This window comes from Schistocerca cancellata, chromosome 1 (assembly GCF_023864275.1).
Source record: "Schistocerca cancellata isolate TAMUIC-IGC-003103 chromosome 1, iqSchCanc2.1, whole genome shotgun sequence".
NCBI lineage: Eukaryota > Metazoa > Arthropoda > Insecta > Orthoptera > Acrididae > Schistocerca > Schistocerca cancellata.
In genome coordinates this window covers 753849317-753865210 of record NC_064626.1, presented here as the reverse complement: position 1 = coordinate 753865210, position 15894 = coordinate 753849317, and the positions used below count along the sequence as shown (strand labels likewise).

Below are 15894 nucleotides of genomic sequence, written 5' to 3'. Positions count from 1 at the left end.
AAAAACACGCTGAAACCAAGAAACATAAAACGAGACTTGACATAAATCGGCACAGTGGAAAAAATGGACAGTATTAGACCTTCCATTAAAGCAGAAGCATCACTTACATTGTTCACTGCTAAACTTACTCGGTTTTGAAAGTGGAACATCTGGGAAAATTGTGTAAAAATATATTTCCTGACTCTAAATCCATCACAGACTTACAGTTACATCGAACGAAGTGTTCAAACATAATACATGAAGTACTTTCCAGCTGATCTCGGTAACGAAAAATTTAGTCTGCTGATAGATGAATCCACTGACGTACGTGTTTTATAACGTCTAGGAACTGTAGTGGACCACAAAAACAAATTGTGCCTTCATTTTTATCGCTTACTCCCGCCGAAAAAGCCGATGCGAAAGATCTGGACGATGCAATCGAAGAAATATTAGAAGACCCAACCTGGAAATTGAAAATTTGACTGGAAGAAATAGGTACAGACAACGCTTCCGAAACCTGTGCCAGCAAGTTGAACTTATCTGACGAGAGTATCAAATTGGTAAGAAAACGATGCATTGACTTCACAATGAAGCTTATGAAAGAAGTACAAAATAAGACTCCCACACAATATCGAAATTTTAACGAAGTTGAACAAGTTGTCTGTAACAGAAGTTTTGCGAACTAAAGCAAGTACTCATGAAGTCACAGACCTAGCAAAATAATTGGAATAATATGATATCAACGTATTGTAAAAAATCTAGTAGCAATGGAATATCAATTTCATTCGATGGCAAAACATCAAGAATACAGTCGATTTTTGGATTGAAGTTCAATCATATAAAGATGCTGGAAATCGAAATCTGTTCAAAGAATTCTGTACTCTTGCGTTTACTGTATTGTCATTGCCACACTCAAATGCAGAGAGAGAACTAATTTTTCGTGCCATGAATATGGTCAAAAAACTTTCCAGTCGCCTTGGCTTACTTCGTTGAATTCTATTTTGATGATCAAAAACACCTTAAAAAGAATGAATAAAAATGTTTTGACTGTGAATTACCAACAACTGTAATAAGACTTATTGGAGCCAACAGCTCATACTCGTTTAGGAGTAAAGATGGTAGTAAACACTACCATCAGCTTCAACAAAAAAATGGTTCAAATGGCTCTGAGCACTATGGGACTCAACATCTGAAGTCATCAGTCCCCTAGAACTTAGAACTACTTAAACCTAACTAACCTAAGGACATCACACACATCCATGCCCAAGGCAGGATTCGAACCTGCGACCATAACAGTCACGCGGTTCCGGACTGAAGTGCCTAGAACCGCATGGCTACCGCGGCCGGCCAGCTTCAACATTGGTGCAACTTCAACACCCTTTAGTCTGTCTAATCGACATTTCCGATGATGATGACGAATAAACAGGTTTTGGCTCCTTTTCTTCGATTAATTTAAAAGACATTCCTAATTGATATACATATGAGAAAAAAATTCTGAAGTAATGAAATTATATATTGTGGTTCAATTCGTCAATCCCATCAAATTATTTTAACGACATCTAGCGACTTCTCGCCTTCAGTCTAGCGACATTTAGTTCAGTCTTGTTGGCAACACTGGGTCCAGTGGCTTTTGCGCCACAGGTAGTGGCAGTCCGTTGCTGACAAGGGAATGGTCAGACTTGTCATGCCGAAACATGTATTGCTTTTTTTAGCACTGTTATTTAACTGTGCAAAAGGTCCGTATGCAAAATTGTAGCTGCTGACAAGAACTGGAAGTCACCTAAAAAAAATCACGAACATGGCTGTGTTTCCTGCTTGGCGCTTGCAGTGACAGCTGGCCACCCCTGGAAATGGCGAGTCGCGAGCGTTGTGCGCATGGTCGGGAAGTGCGGCCGTCTTATTGTGGCGTTCATTAAAGAGGAATATCGCTGCACGGTTTTGGTGGAAAGGGGAATCGAATATTCGTTTCTGTGGCACGCACGTCCTTTTAATTTGTGGTACGTATTGCGAAACATACCGTCCTGAAACTGCTTAGAGATGAGAAAGATGTTCTGTACATGTTCATCTATACTCCGCAAGCCACTTTACGATGAACATTCAATCTCCCCTCACAGATGATGGCGAACCCTGTAAATGTTTTGCTGCTTGCCATGGAGATATACCACAGACGCCAAATGAAGCAATCAACAGAAAACACGCGTGAAGACTATGTGTTGTGCGACATGGTTGTTAAACTTCTAGACGAGCATGTAAATGGCGCAGACATGTGGCTATAAACAACTGAAACACTCCATATTGCAGACTGTGAATCTACAGACGGCGAAGACACCGACGAAAGTTGCACTCATGAAGACTCTTCGAGTGATAGTGCCACGTACCATTATCAATTATCTCCGAAAGTAACACCAGCAACTACAGTTACCTTATCAGACAAAGAAAAAGCGGTGACTTATTGGTTGAACGAAAGTGGTAAGAAACGCCTACGTGTCAGTATTGTTCAAAATAAGTATCGCTTTGTCCGTTCTGAACGTGAATTGTGTAGATGGAAGAAGGAAGTCGCTGGACGACGTAAGAGTCGACTGGAAATTGCGACGGAGATAAATGCGCGACTTTTTGAGCTATTTACCGATGCCAGACAACAGTCATTTAGTGTCAGCGATACAACTTTGCGTGATTGGGCGTTAGAGATTGCCAACGCGATAGGCGCTAAAGAATTTACAGCTTCTCGAAGTTGATTAGTCGCTTCAAAAGATCACATAAAATTGTGGCAAGAAAAATAACAAAATTTGTATCGAGCTTTTCTTACGAATGCAAAAAATGAGATCGCTAGTTTTAGTGAATCGTACATGTACAATGCAGGTCAGTTAGGTTTTGAAAAAGAAATGCGTGCGGAAAGAACACTGTTATTCAAAGGGGAAAATCATATTGAGGCGATTGCGCAGTCCACGACTGCACTCACCCGTTCATATACTACAATGCCCATAATTAGTCGGAATGTTTCATTGCTGCCTAAACTATACGTGTGTCTCAAGAACCAACAGGACGTTTTGGACCACGTGTCAAAAGAACAATGTTCTACGCAAACAATCTTGTGGTAGACGCATCGAAGTCTAGAAAAATGGGAAATGAAAATGTTACACTTTTCATGCGTAATGCTTTTCTTCCGTTCTGCGGGAACAAATCTCTTCTTCTAGATTCGTGGTCAGGTCATAAAAGGTCTGGTTCATTAAAAGCTGTATTTCGAGCCCACCCTGACAAAGAAGTAGACATACTTCAGATTCCACCCGGCACGACGAACGTAATTCAAGCTTTAGACAGAGAATTTTTCCGTCAGTGGAAGGCATTTTGCAGGAAACTAACAGAAATTTATTGTGTGCAGATCATTGCAATTTCCTGTCTATCACCGAGACAATATTCTCAAGCTGCAGTCAGTAGTACATTATCAATTTTCCTCCCCATGGTTTCAGAATTTGATTAAATATGTGTGGCACTCGTCGAAATGTACTGATACTAGGCCTGATTCATTCCTAACATCAGCCCAGTTTTGTCTACGGACATCTAACGTCTGTTATTCGCAGGGCTGCCATATGTAGTCTTTGCTTGTATGTTCTTGGTGCACAAAAAACCTATGTTTTGAACATTGTATCAATATTTCGCATTTTTGCGGTAATTACAAGAAATAAAATTAGGACGTGTTCTGAACCGTATATTTATATGTGTCTATTTCATAGCTATTTGGAAAGAATGTTGTAGATAACATATCAGCCATATTTGTCAACGAATGTTTCATTATCATATGATCGCTTTCACTGGGGGAATCAGCTCTCTCACTGCTGTGGCAAGAGGGCGGCGCGTAGCTAACGCCACCTTGTCCCTAGATGGCGTTGGTTTAACGTAGCGAGAGATGTCAGGGTTGTACAAGAGGCAGTTATAAGCGCGGAAACCATGCGACAATAATGTCTTACTTCATAAAATTGTTTACAGACTTCCAGGTCATGTCAGCAGCCAAAATTCTGCATACAGACTTCTTGCAATGTTAACTAACAGTGGTAAAAAAAGCAACAGAGGTTTCGACATGACAAGTCTGACCATTCCCTTGTGAGAGCCACAGAAGCTCGCTGGCTCTGCACATCTGCAGGCGCCCATTTAAACGAAGCGCTGGTCTGTGGTCCCTTGAAGGCGGCGTGAGAGAATTAGACGAGAGACCTCCACCCCATCGGACTCCATGAAGGATCGGAAAACGGCGGCGCCGCACTAGAGGCAGAACTCAACTGCCCAGTGCGACAACAAAGGAGCCGCTTCTCTCAGTAGCAACTCACCGCCCCGCGCCTCTATGTGTGTAGAGTCGGTGCGCTGCAGGAAACGCTTCTCGGTGGCCTTGTGTAAAGGCAGCCTTCTTCCCAAAGTACCAAAACTAGACACGCAACATACTAATTCCTTCTCCACACACATCGCATTACAAAATCAGAGTTTCTTTTCCCCATCGCTCCTGTCTCAGCGTGTCATTTGCATACTATTGTTACGGCGCGTTTACACGGAGTTCGCAACATTGTTCGCAACATTGTTGGTGGCTAGTAATGGACTGCCGATGTTCGCAACATGTTGGCAACATGTTCGCAACACAAAATCAATGTTCCACGGCTGCGTCGGTAGAGATCAAAGAAACATTGTTCGTGGCCTGCTACCACTAAATTCCGCTACGCAGCGCTAGTGTTCGTTTGCTCTGAGTGACTGTTTTGGTGTTTGTTTTGCTGGAGTGAAGTGGTACGTTAACTTTATGTCCCTTCATTTTTATTTGGAACGGAGTGATAACGAGACAAAATTTTCCAGTTGATATCGCTCTATGAGGCAGAGGAGTGCCTGTGGAATGTACGTTGCGCCAGTTACAAAAATACTAAAATCAAACATGATTCATTACAAAAAGTTGCTGCGGCGCTTGGCACCTGCATCAGTGACGTGGACAAAAAAAATTAAATCTCTCTTGTCTCAGTACCGACGAGAGAAAAGAAAAATAGAGGAAAGTAAAAAATCTGGATGTAGTACTGACACACTTTACGAAAAGAAGTGGTTTGGATTTAAATATCTACGTTTCCTGGATGATAAGGAACTATTTGAGATATGCGGGCTTTGATAGGAGTCTCCTGATGCCAGAAAACGAAGAGTAACAGCAAGTCTTTGGTTCATAGGGTTTGCTTTTCTGAAATTTGTGACTTTCTTTGAAACAACTGGACCTATAATATTCAACAACATTTCAAAATCTGACGGCGACATCCTACTGAAGTTGCGAAAGCCAGAACCGTCTTCCAAATTCAGCTCACAAAGCATGTCATTCCCGCCACGTCTTCTATAGTATATTTTGGTCCACCAACGACGACTACGTCGTTTTCTTCGTCTGTCAATTTCGTTAAGTATTATTAATGCAGCACCAAATGTCATTAATTCTTCCTCTTCACTTGACATAGCGTATCTCTTGATGTGAATACGTCTGTCAGTTCACCGCAGCACACTATGCGAATACGTAGAAATGTTGGTCGCTAGTGTAAATGGGAATCCGGACAACGAACAATGTTGCCAACATGTTGAGGGAACAAGTTGCACACAATGTTCCGAACAAAAACATGTTCTGAGCTCAATGTAAACGCGCCTTTAGATGGTTCCAATCACTTCCTTTTCCCTACTGTTTTTACCCTCTGCAGCTCCCACCAATACAGGGTTTCCCAAACTTTGTTTCGTGGGAAGTGAATAAGTGATCGGCAACAAACTGTTAATAGTATGACGATTTATTTGACAATTTGACGATACTAATTATATTTTAAAAATTTTATTACGATTTCTGTGGTAATAGCTACGACTTAAAATTGAAATAATCACCAAGTAAAACAAGTTTTTGTCATTTTTATAAAGTTTTGTTGACGTTTAAAATAAACAAGATGTTCCATCAAATTACCTAGATTGCTCTAGTACCATGGAGGTTATTCCCTGATGTCTCAACATACGTCGTATCATCCTGTACCTCCTTCTAGTTAAGTGTGTTTTCCATACGTTCCTTTCTTCACCGATTCAGCAAGGAATTCCCCATTCCTTATCTTAACAGTTCACCAAATTTTCAACACCCTTGTGTAGCACCACATCACAAATGCTTCGATTTTCTTCTGTTCCGGTTTTCCCACAGCCCAGGTTTCAGTACCACACAATGCGGTGCTCTAAATGAACGTATTCTCAAAACCTCTTCCTCAAGTAAGTTTCATCACTTCTTCAGTGCACTGTGTCCTGCTGCAAGTTTTGTAGCGAATTCATTATGTGTCGAGCCTGTCTTCTCTAACGGGATAAATAAGTCTTCCATTGTTGCATTCTGTGGAGGCTGTTCGAGAGCGAAACGCTCTTTTCTTTTTTTTTTGCTCAACATCCTAGGTCATAAGTCCTCTAGAACTTAGAACTACTTAAACCTAACTAACCTAAGGACATCACACACACCCATGCCCGAGGCAGGATTCGAACCTGCGACCGTAGCAGTCCCGCGGTTCCGGACTGCAGCGCCAGAACCGCTAGACCACCGCGGCCGGCCGAAACGCTCTGAGCCTAATCTCGGACACTTGTGTTTTCACCTTAATGTTTCTGCTGCCGCCCTTTCAGACATCTCGAAAGGCACTTTTAAGTCTGAAGTGAATTTCATCAGCACATTGTCCATTTTTAACAATGAATTCAATGGCAGCACGCTGTCGAAACGGAAAATTAATGTCGGCCATTTTGGAAGTACTGCTTGTGATCTCGTGATAGACGCTAATTACGTCACAATATGGCAAAATATGGTGTAAAGTCTGTAAGTCACGATCCTGCGATCGTTTTCGTTACGTAGGTATCATTGAAATTTTACAATGGGTTAATCACGACTTTCAGTGTGGCCCTCGTTAATTAATAAGAGTCCAGGCGCAAAATGTTGTATCTTCTAAAATATTGCGGAACTGTGGACGCAAGAAAACAGAAAATAACGTCAATTCAAAGGAATAGTTGTCAGACTTTTGAAGTACCCTGGTAGGGAGGCTGTTTCTGCTACGACATCTGGGGCGATATCTACAACTAAATTTTACTCGTGATCTGTTAACAACGTAAAGCAAACAACATCTATCGACAATACTGTGACGCAAGTTAGTAATAGTGCACAGCTGTTGATATGGGAATAGAACACGTTGCCAGTTTGTAACACGTAAATGAGATTTAATACGCGAGTATTACGTCGCAAATATTCTTCAACCGTTAAAAAACACACAACCTTAATGTCACTGATTGAATACTTCCAGTGTTTTACAAATACTGAAAAATCTTGCACGCATAAACCGAAACAGAGCTATTATCGTCAGTTAAAAACTCTCATCATCCTCAGACATTAAAGGCAGCTTTTGTTCATGTAGCTCTGTCCCTCGTCTCCTTACCATTTGGGGGCACTTGATGGCGGCAAACCGTACCGCATTCTGTGGGATCATCTCGCAATGGTATTTGTAATTAACAAGAAAGTCCCGCAAAACTCATAATACGTCCCGCATTCCGGTAATTATCACATTCCACCAGCCACATTCCTTCCAGATGCCGTAGAAAATATTAATCAGCTTATCAACTTACAATCTCTGTGTGACTACGTGCAATAGCATTCGTTATCAATTGCAAATGAAAGAGAAAGAAATATAGGATAAGAATATTTTAGACAATGCGAAAAAGCGCCGCGTAAACTGACATATTAGTCAGTTAGTTCTACTAGTGGGATGCGCAGAGGAAGTTATCTGATTTTGCTTGGAGTGGGAATGTGAGAGGGAAAATGCTGACACCGACGCATGCAAGCTACGGTTCCACGTGCCTCGTACCTCGCAGCGCCTATCGAATAAACTTCACACAGATGTAACATGTCTTCTTGAAAGTGAATCATAAAGGCCTTCATCTTGAAACGTGGTACTTATTAATAGAACAGAAAATGAAACTGAATTAAGGATGTTGTAATACAACGCAGTTAGCATAAGATAAATAGCGAACCCTGTTAGATCACAGAGGCTGGCAGCGATCTGAAAAACAAGACCTTAAGCGCGAAGTTATTGTTTGGGGTTTAAATTAGCCCGTGCTGTGACACGACATGTTAACTTGTGTCCCTCTGTCTCGCCCAATTTCTTGAAGTAATCTGCGTGTTTTGCTTTGCAATGCCGCCGACAGCGAGAAAGCGAAGTTGTAAATTCCTGTACGACTTACAAAAAGAATTCTTTTTCTTTCAGAAGTGTTCAACACATGCTGGAGTATAGCGCAATATATGCAAAGGGATGTTTTCTGTCGCCCACGGGGCAAACACGATATACAATGGCGTTTAACATGTGACGAGCACAAAAATCCGCTGTCCGTTGCCAGTACATCGTCACCACTGTCAATTTACTTCCGTCACGAAACCAAGAACTTGCAAGAGCCGAAGGTTTGTGGGCCTTGCACGCGACAAGTGACAGTCGCAATTTTATATCGACGAAGTGAATTCTAAATTAATTCAAAATGTATCTGAAAAGAAGCTTTGCTGCGGAAACCTAAGTGTGAGGCAACTATAAAGAGTGTGATCGTGCCACATTTTCGAGATAGTCTGAAGACAGAACTTAATGAGGTCCCATTTATAAGTACAGTTTTGACCATAAAGACGTTAAAATATTTCCAATGCAATTGCTGTTCTTTCATCTTAAAACTAGAATTAATGTCAAAATATTAGTTATCCTGAATAAACCTGGCGAAACTGCAGACATTTTATGTTATTCTTTAACTGACATTCTGAAACGCACAATCTTAAAGAGAAGGGGATTAAAATATCTGCTGATAATGCCAATACAAATTTTGGTGAAGTTCAGTGTGACGTACAATGTGACGTTTACTCCAAACTTCAAGAGGTTCAAATGGTTCAAATGGCTCTAACACTATGGCAGAGCGCCCAGTGAGCATTAGTATTTTAGTTTATGATTTAATACTAACTACTTACTACACATTGATCTTGCCAAAAGCCGAGAAGCGATTCTTCTTGGTGTTCTAGCTCTCTGGGGCACTCAAATTTAGTTTATGATTTAATACTTACTACTACACATTGATCTTGCCAAAAGCCGAGAAGCGATTCTTCTTGGTGTTTTAGCTCTCTGGGGCACTCAAATTTTAGTTTATGATTTAATACTTACTACTACACATTGATCTTGCCAAAAGCCGAGAAGCGATTCTTCTTGGTGTTTCAGCTCTCTGGCGCAATCAAATTTTAGTTTATGATTTAATACTTACTACTACACATTGCTCTTGCCAAAAGCCGAGAAGCGATTCTTCTTGGTGTTTTAGCTCTCTGGGGCACTCAAATTTTAGTTTATGATTTAATACTTACTACTATACATTGCCCCCCCCCCCCCATGAACCATGAACCTTGCCGTTGGTGGGGAGGCTTGCGTGCCTCAGCGATACAGATAGCTGTACCGTAGGTACAACCACAACGGAGGGGTATCTGTTGAGAGGCCAGACAAACGTGTGGTTCCTGAAGAGGGGCAGCAGCCTTTTCAGTAGTTGCAAGGGCAACAGTCTGGTTGATTGACTGATCTGGCCTTGTAATAATAACCAAAACGGCCTTGCTGTGCTGGTACTGCGAACGGCTGAAAGCAAGGGGAAACTACGGCCGTAATTTTTCCCGAGGGCATGCAGCTTTACTGTATGATTAAATGATGATGGCGTCCTCTTGGGTAAAATATTCCGGAGGTAAAATAGTCCCCCATTCGGATCTCCGGGCGGGGACTACTCAAGAGGATGTCGTTATCAGGAGAAAGAAAACTGGCGTTCTACGGATCGGAGCGTGGAATGTCAGATCCTTTAATCAGGCAGGTAGGTTAGAAAATTTAAAAAGGGAAATGGATAGGTTAAAGTTAGATATAGTGGGAATTAGTGAAGTTCGGTGGCAGGAGGAACAAGACTTCTGGTCAGGTGACTACAGGGTTATAACACAAAGTCAAATAGGGGTAATGCAGGAGTAGGTTTAATAATGAATAGGAAAATAGGAGTGTGGGTAAGCTACTACAAACAGCATAGTGAACGCATTATTGTGGCCAAGATAGATACGAAGCCCACACCTACTACAGTAGTACAAGTTTATATGCCAACTAGCTCTGCAGGTGACGAAGAAATTGATGAAATGTATGATGAAATAAAAGAAATTATTCAGATAGTGAAGGGAGACGAAAATTTCATAGTCATGGGTGACTGGAATTCGAGTGTAGGAAAAGGGAGAGAAGGAAACGTAGTAGGTGAATATGGATTGGGGCTAAGAAATGAAAGAGGGAGCCGCCTGGTAGAATTTTGCACAGAGCACAACTTAATCATAGCTAACGCTTGGTTTGAGAATCATGATAGAAGGTTGTATACATGGAAGAACCCTGGAGATACTAAAAGGTATCAGATAGATTATATAATGGTAAGACAGAGATTTAGGAACCAGGTTTTAAATTGTAAGACATTTCCAGGGGCAGATGTGGACTCTGACCACAATCTATTGGTTATGAACTGTAGATTAAAACTGAAGAAACTGCAAAAAGGTGGCAATTTAAGGAGATGGGACCTGGATAAACTGAAAGAACCAGAGGTTGTACAGAGTTTCAGGGAGAGCATAAGGGAACAATTGACAGGAATAGGGGAAAGAAATACAGTAGAAGAAGAATGGGTAGCTTTGAGGGATGAAGTAGTGAAGGCAGCAGAGGATCAAGTAGGTAAAAAGACGAGGGCTAGTAGAAATCCTTGGGTAACAGAAGAAATATTAAATTTAATTGATGAAAGGAGAAAATATAAAAATGCAATAAATGAAGAAGGCAAAAAGGAATACAAACGTCTCAAAAATGAGATCGACAGGAAGTGCAAAATCGCTAAGCAGGGATGGCTAGAGGACAAATGTAAGGATGTAGAGGCTTATCTCACTAGGGGTAAGATAGATACTGCCTACAGGAAAATTAAAGAGACCTTTGGAGATAAGAGAACCACTTGTATGAACATCAAGAGTTCAGATGGAAACCCAGTTCTAAGCAAAGAAGGGAAAGCAGAAAGGTGGAAGGAGTATATAGAGGGTCTATACAAGGGCGATGCACTTGAGGACAATATTATGGAAATGGAAGAGGATGTAGATGAAGATGAAATGGGAGATACGATACTGCGTGAAGAGTTTGACAGAGCACTGAAAGACCTGAGTCGAAACAAGGCCCCCGGAGTAGACAACATTCCATTGGAACTACAGACGGCCTTGGGAGAGCCAATCCTGACAAAACTCTACCATCTGGTGAGCAAGATGTATGAAACAGGCGAAATACCCTCAGACTTCAAGAAGAATATAATAATTCCAATCCCAAAGAAAGCAGGTGTTGACAGATGTGAAAATTACCGAACAATCAGTTTAATAAGCCACAGCTGCAAAATACACTCCTGGAAATTGAAATAAGAACACCGTGAATTCATTGTCCCAGGAAGGGGAAACTTTATTGACACATTCCTGGGGTCAGATACATCACATGACCACACTGACAGAACCACAGGCACATAGACACAGGCAACAGAGCATGCACAATGTCGGCACTAGTACAGTGTATATCCACCTTTCGCAGCAATGCAGGCTGCTATTCTCCCATGGAGACGATCGTAGAGATGCTGGATGTAGTCCTGTGGAACGGCTTGCCATGCCATTTCCACCTGGCGCCTCAGTTGGACCAGTGTTCGTGCTGGACGTGCAGACCGCGTGAGACGACGCTTCATCCAGTCCCAAACATGCTCAATGGGGGACAGATCCGGAGATCTTGCTGGCCAGGGTAGTTGACTTACACCTTCTAGAGCACGTTGGGTGGCACGGGATACATGCGGACGTGCATTGTCCTGTTGGAACAGCAAGTTCCCTTGCCGGTCTAGGAATGGTAGAATGATGGGTTCGATGACGGTTTGGATGTACCGTGCACTATTCAGTGTCCCCTCGACGATCACCAGTGGTGTACGGCCAGTGTAGGAGATGCACACCATGAAGCCGGGTGTTGGCCCTGTGTGCCTCGGTCGTATGCAGTCCTGATTGTGGCGCTCACCTGCACGGCGCCAAACACGCATACGACCATCATTGGCACCAAGGCAGAAGCGACTCTCATCGCTGAAGACGACACGTCTCCATTCGTCCCTCCATTCACGCCTGACGCGACACCACTGGAGGCGGGCTGCACGATGTTGGGGCGTGAGCGGAAGACGGCCTAACGGTGTGCGGGACCGTAGCCCAGCTTCATGGAGACGGTTGCGAATGGTCCTCGCCGATACCCCAGGAGCAACAGTGTCCCTAATTTGCTGGGAAGTGGCAGTGCGGTCCCCTACGGCACTGCGTAGGATCCTACGGTCTTGGCGTGCATCCGTGCGTCGCTGCGGTCCGGTCCCAGGTCGACGGGCACGTGCACCTTCCGCCGACCACTGGCGACAACATCGACGTACTGTGGAGACCTCACGCCCCACGTGTTGAGCAATTCGGCGGTACGTCCACCCGGCCTCCCGCATGCCCACTATACGCCCTCGCTCAAAGTCCGTCAACTGCACATACGGTTCACGTCCACGCTGTCGCGGCATGCTACCAGTGTTAAAGACTGCGATGGAGCTCCGTATGCCACGGCAAACTGGCTGACACTGACGGCGGCGGTGCACAAATGCTGCGCAGCTAGCGCCATTCGACGGCCAACACCGCGGTTCCTGGTGTGTCCGCTGTGCCGTGCGTGTGATCATTGCTTGTACAGCCCTCTCGCAGTGTCCGGAGCAAGTATGGTGGGTCTGACACACCGGTGTCAATGTGTTCTTTTTTCCATTTCCAGGAGTGTATTTGCGAAGAGGCAGAGACACAGTACAAAAGAATTTTGGGATATAGTAAAACAAGATGGCTTGCACTTTCGGCTACCGTTGAGAGAATCTTGCAAATGTATGTACCATTGAAAGCTTACTTTTTATTAGAAGAAAAAGTCCAACTGTACTACATGTATTCTTCTCTAATGAATGCTCGGAGCCGTGGCTAAAATTCATTCATGTTCAAGCTCCATTATTTAGCGACTCCGTGACAATGATGGAAGGAGACATTTATTTACTTATTTATGTAGCTTATGGCATGACACACCACATTGGGAACAGCATAAAAGAGAATATACATATATTGTGAAAATATAGGATAAAAACGCAATAAAACAATGTAAATTGAACATTGGCACGTAACAATAAATGTATAACTACATTACAAAACAATAAGATTGCCTAAAGTTCTGATTCTAGTATTTTCAGCAATCACAATTCCACACTTAGATTCTGCAGTCACTCTACAGCTTGTGGTGTTACCCTCAGGAAGTCATCAGTGCCGGTGAACGCCCACATTGGACACTCGCTGACGGTGTGGTGGATGGTATGTTCTTTGGCACCAAAGTCGCACCCCGGGTCAGGTCTCTGGTTTCATCTGTTCATCGAGATTCTGCATCGGCCACGACCTGTCCGTATTCAGTGTTACCCAGGTTTTTCTTCGGAAGTGAAAGCGTGCTGGATGGTTCGGAGTCTCAAATAAAGTATGCCATCTTGGATTGGCTCTTTTTCTCCAGTCTGTTCGCCAGATTTCAACGACATTGTAGTTTCGGCTCAGAAATTGCTGTGCAGTCTTCACAGGAGGATTTCTGGATTTGAGTCTTCTAAATACCGTAAGATCGTGGTGGATTGGCAGGGCTGTATTACTGGAGATCTTTTTAAACTCCCTTATGAGTATGTTACATCTTCGTATATAAGGCGGTTCGGTGTTACTGAGGACTGGAAGCCAGTAGAGTGGAGTGATTTTAATAGCTCCAGCAATTATTCGCATCGTCTGATGTAGCACCACTCTACCTTTCCCACGTGTGGGCTGTTTAGCCACACCGATGCGCAATGTTTAGCTGTTAAGTAGACCAAACTTAGAGCGGTGGTACGGAGTGTCTCTGCACCAGCTCCCCAGGTCATTCCCGCTAATTTCTGGAGGATGTTGTTTCGGGATTTCAGTTTTGCGGCTAGGTCTGATAGGTGCGTTTTATAAGAGAGAGTGCGATCCAATGTTACCGAGATATTTTGGATGGGAATTGTAAGGAAGCGCAATACCATTCAGAGATATCTGTAGAGGTGTTCCAGCCAGCCTGTTATTTAGGTGGAAGCATGAAGTCTCCATTTTACGTGCGCTTGGGATTAGTTTCCATTTCCTGAAGTATTCAGCCATCAATTCCAGATGGTGGGTGAAACTCTGTTCAAGAGCAGTCAAATTAGAATGTTGGCAAGCAAGAGTGATACATCTGCGTACATAAATGGAAGGAGACAAAATTAGCATTACAGAAGTTTATAACTTTTTTGTAGAACTGTAAAACAAGTACACAAACCGCTTAGAAACGATTTCATTGCTCTGTGCATACGAAATGAGTTAAATAAGCTTGTGAAGAGAGGGAAAATCGACAGAAATTATTTCAGGGGGCATATACGCAACTTCTATCACAGCTACATCCAGTACCTACAGAAATATATTCATCAGTACAGTGAATTCGAAACATATAGTTAGATTGAGGTAAAACAACACTGGCGAGGATATTAAACAGGGGACATGTCGGTACCAGGGCATAAAGTTTCTGCGACTTTCATTCCGTGTACTAGAGCACATTTACCAACATTTACGGTGCAGATACCTACGACGGCAACAATAATATCAGAAGGTAACTTATTCGATGAAGTAAGCTGCGTCTCAGATTGCACGGACCACACACAGTGTAGTGAAGAGATGGGGAGGGATGAAGAGCAGTACGGGGCAAAAGCGGTTAGAGGTGTTCGAAAAGCTGAATGAACGGCAAATACCACGTACAAACTGTCTGAACATCGTCTAGTACCTACTCTGTTTACTACATAACGAGTATTTCGTTGATGAGTGCCATGCAGATATCGGAAAAATCATCACTCGCAGTTGAAACGCTACGTTCAATGCTAAATACAAAATTTAGTACGGGAACTTGTGAAAATTTTCATGCAATTCTAAATCAAGACCCTAGAATTAATCAAAAAATGTCACTCATGTCAGAAACATTAATTTAAAAATAAATGAACACATTAGTACATTAAGTTTCATTTCTAATTTCAGCGAAATCGATACACTCAGTAACTTGGCCTCAGTCCCTACCTACATCCAGAAAAAGTCCAGCAGCGAATTTTTGCAAAGTTGGCGCCTTACTGTAGTTTTTACAGTTAATTCTACCGCAACTCTAGTTATAACACTCTGTAACATGGATGTTCTGGGACTGCTCCTCGACTTTTTTCTCTAGGGTTCTGTCGTCTAAGATGTTTCATACGAAGTTGGTTCGTCGTATTAGATCTCCAATTAATTTAGTTTTCCTTCTCTATATAGGGGCAACGGCCTTGCCGCAGTGGATACACCGGTTCCCGTCAGATCACCGAAGTTAAGCGCTGTCGGGCGTGGCGGGCACTTTGATGGGTGACCTTCCGAGCCGCCATGCGTTGTTGCCATTTTTCTGGGTGCACTCGGCCTCGTGACGCGAATTGAGGAGCTACTCGACCGAATAGTAGCGGCTCTGGTCAAAGAATACCATCATAACGACCGGGAGAGCGGTGTGCTGACCACACGTCCCTCCTATCCGCATCCTAATCTGAGGATGACACGGCTGTCGAATGGTCCCGATGGGCCACTTGTGGCCTGATGACGGAGTGCTGCTATTCTTCTCTGTATCATGTTAACCAGCGCCCTTTTCTCTTTAATCAACTTAGTATTCGTTCAATAGATTTGGTTTCGTTCCAGGATGTTTTAGCGGCTCTTCTCCATATATTGCTTCTAATTTTTTTCTTGTTCACCCAAATGCTCCAAAATGAATTTATTTTTGTTTC

General features: G+C 42.9%; 1 pseudogene; it reads left to right on the top strand.

Annotated features, from left to right (window-relative positions):
* Positions 1 to 15401: 15401 nt before the first annotated feature.
* LOC126103393 (5S ribosomal RNA) lies at positions 15402 to 15519 on the top strand (annotated as a pseudogene).
* The last annotated feature ends 375 nt before the right edge of the window (positions 15520 to 15894 follow it).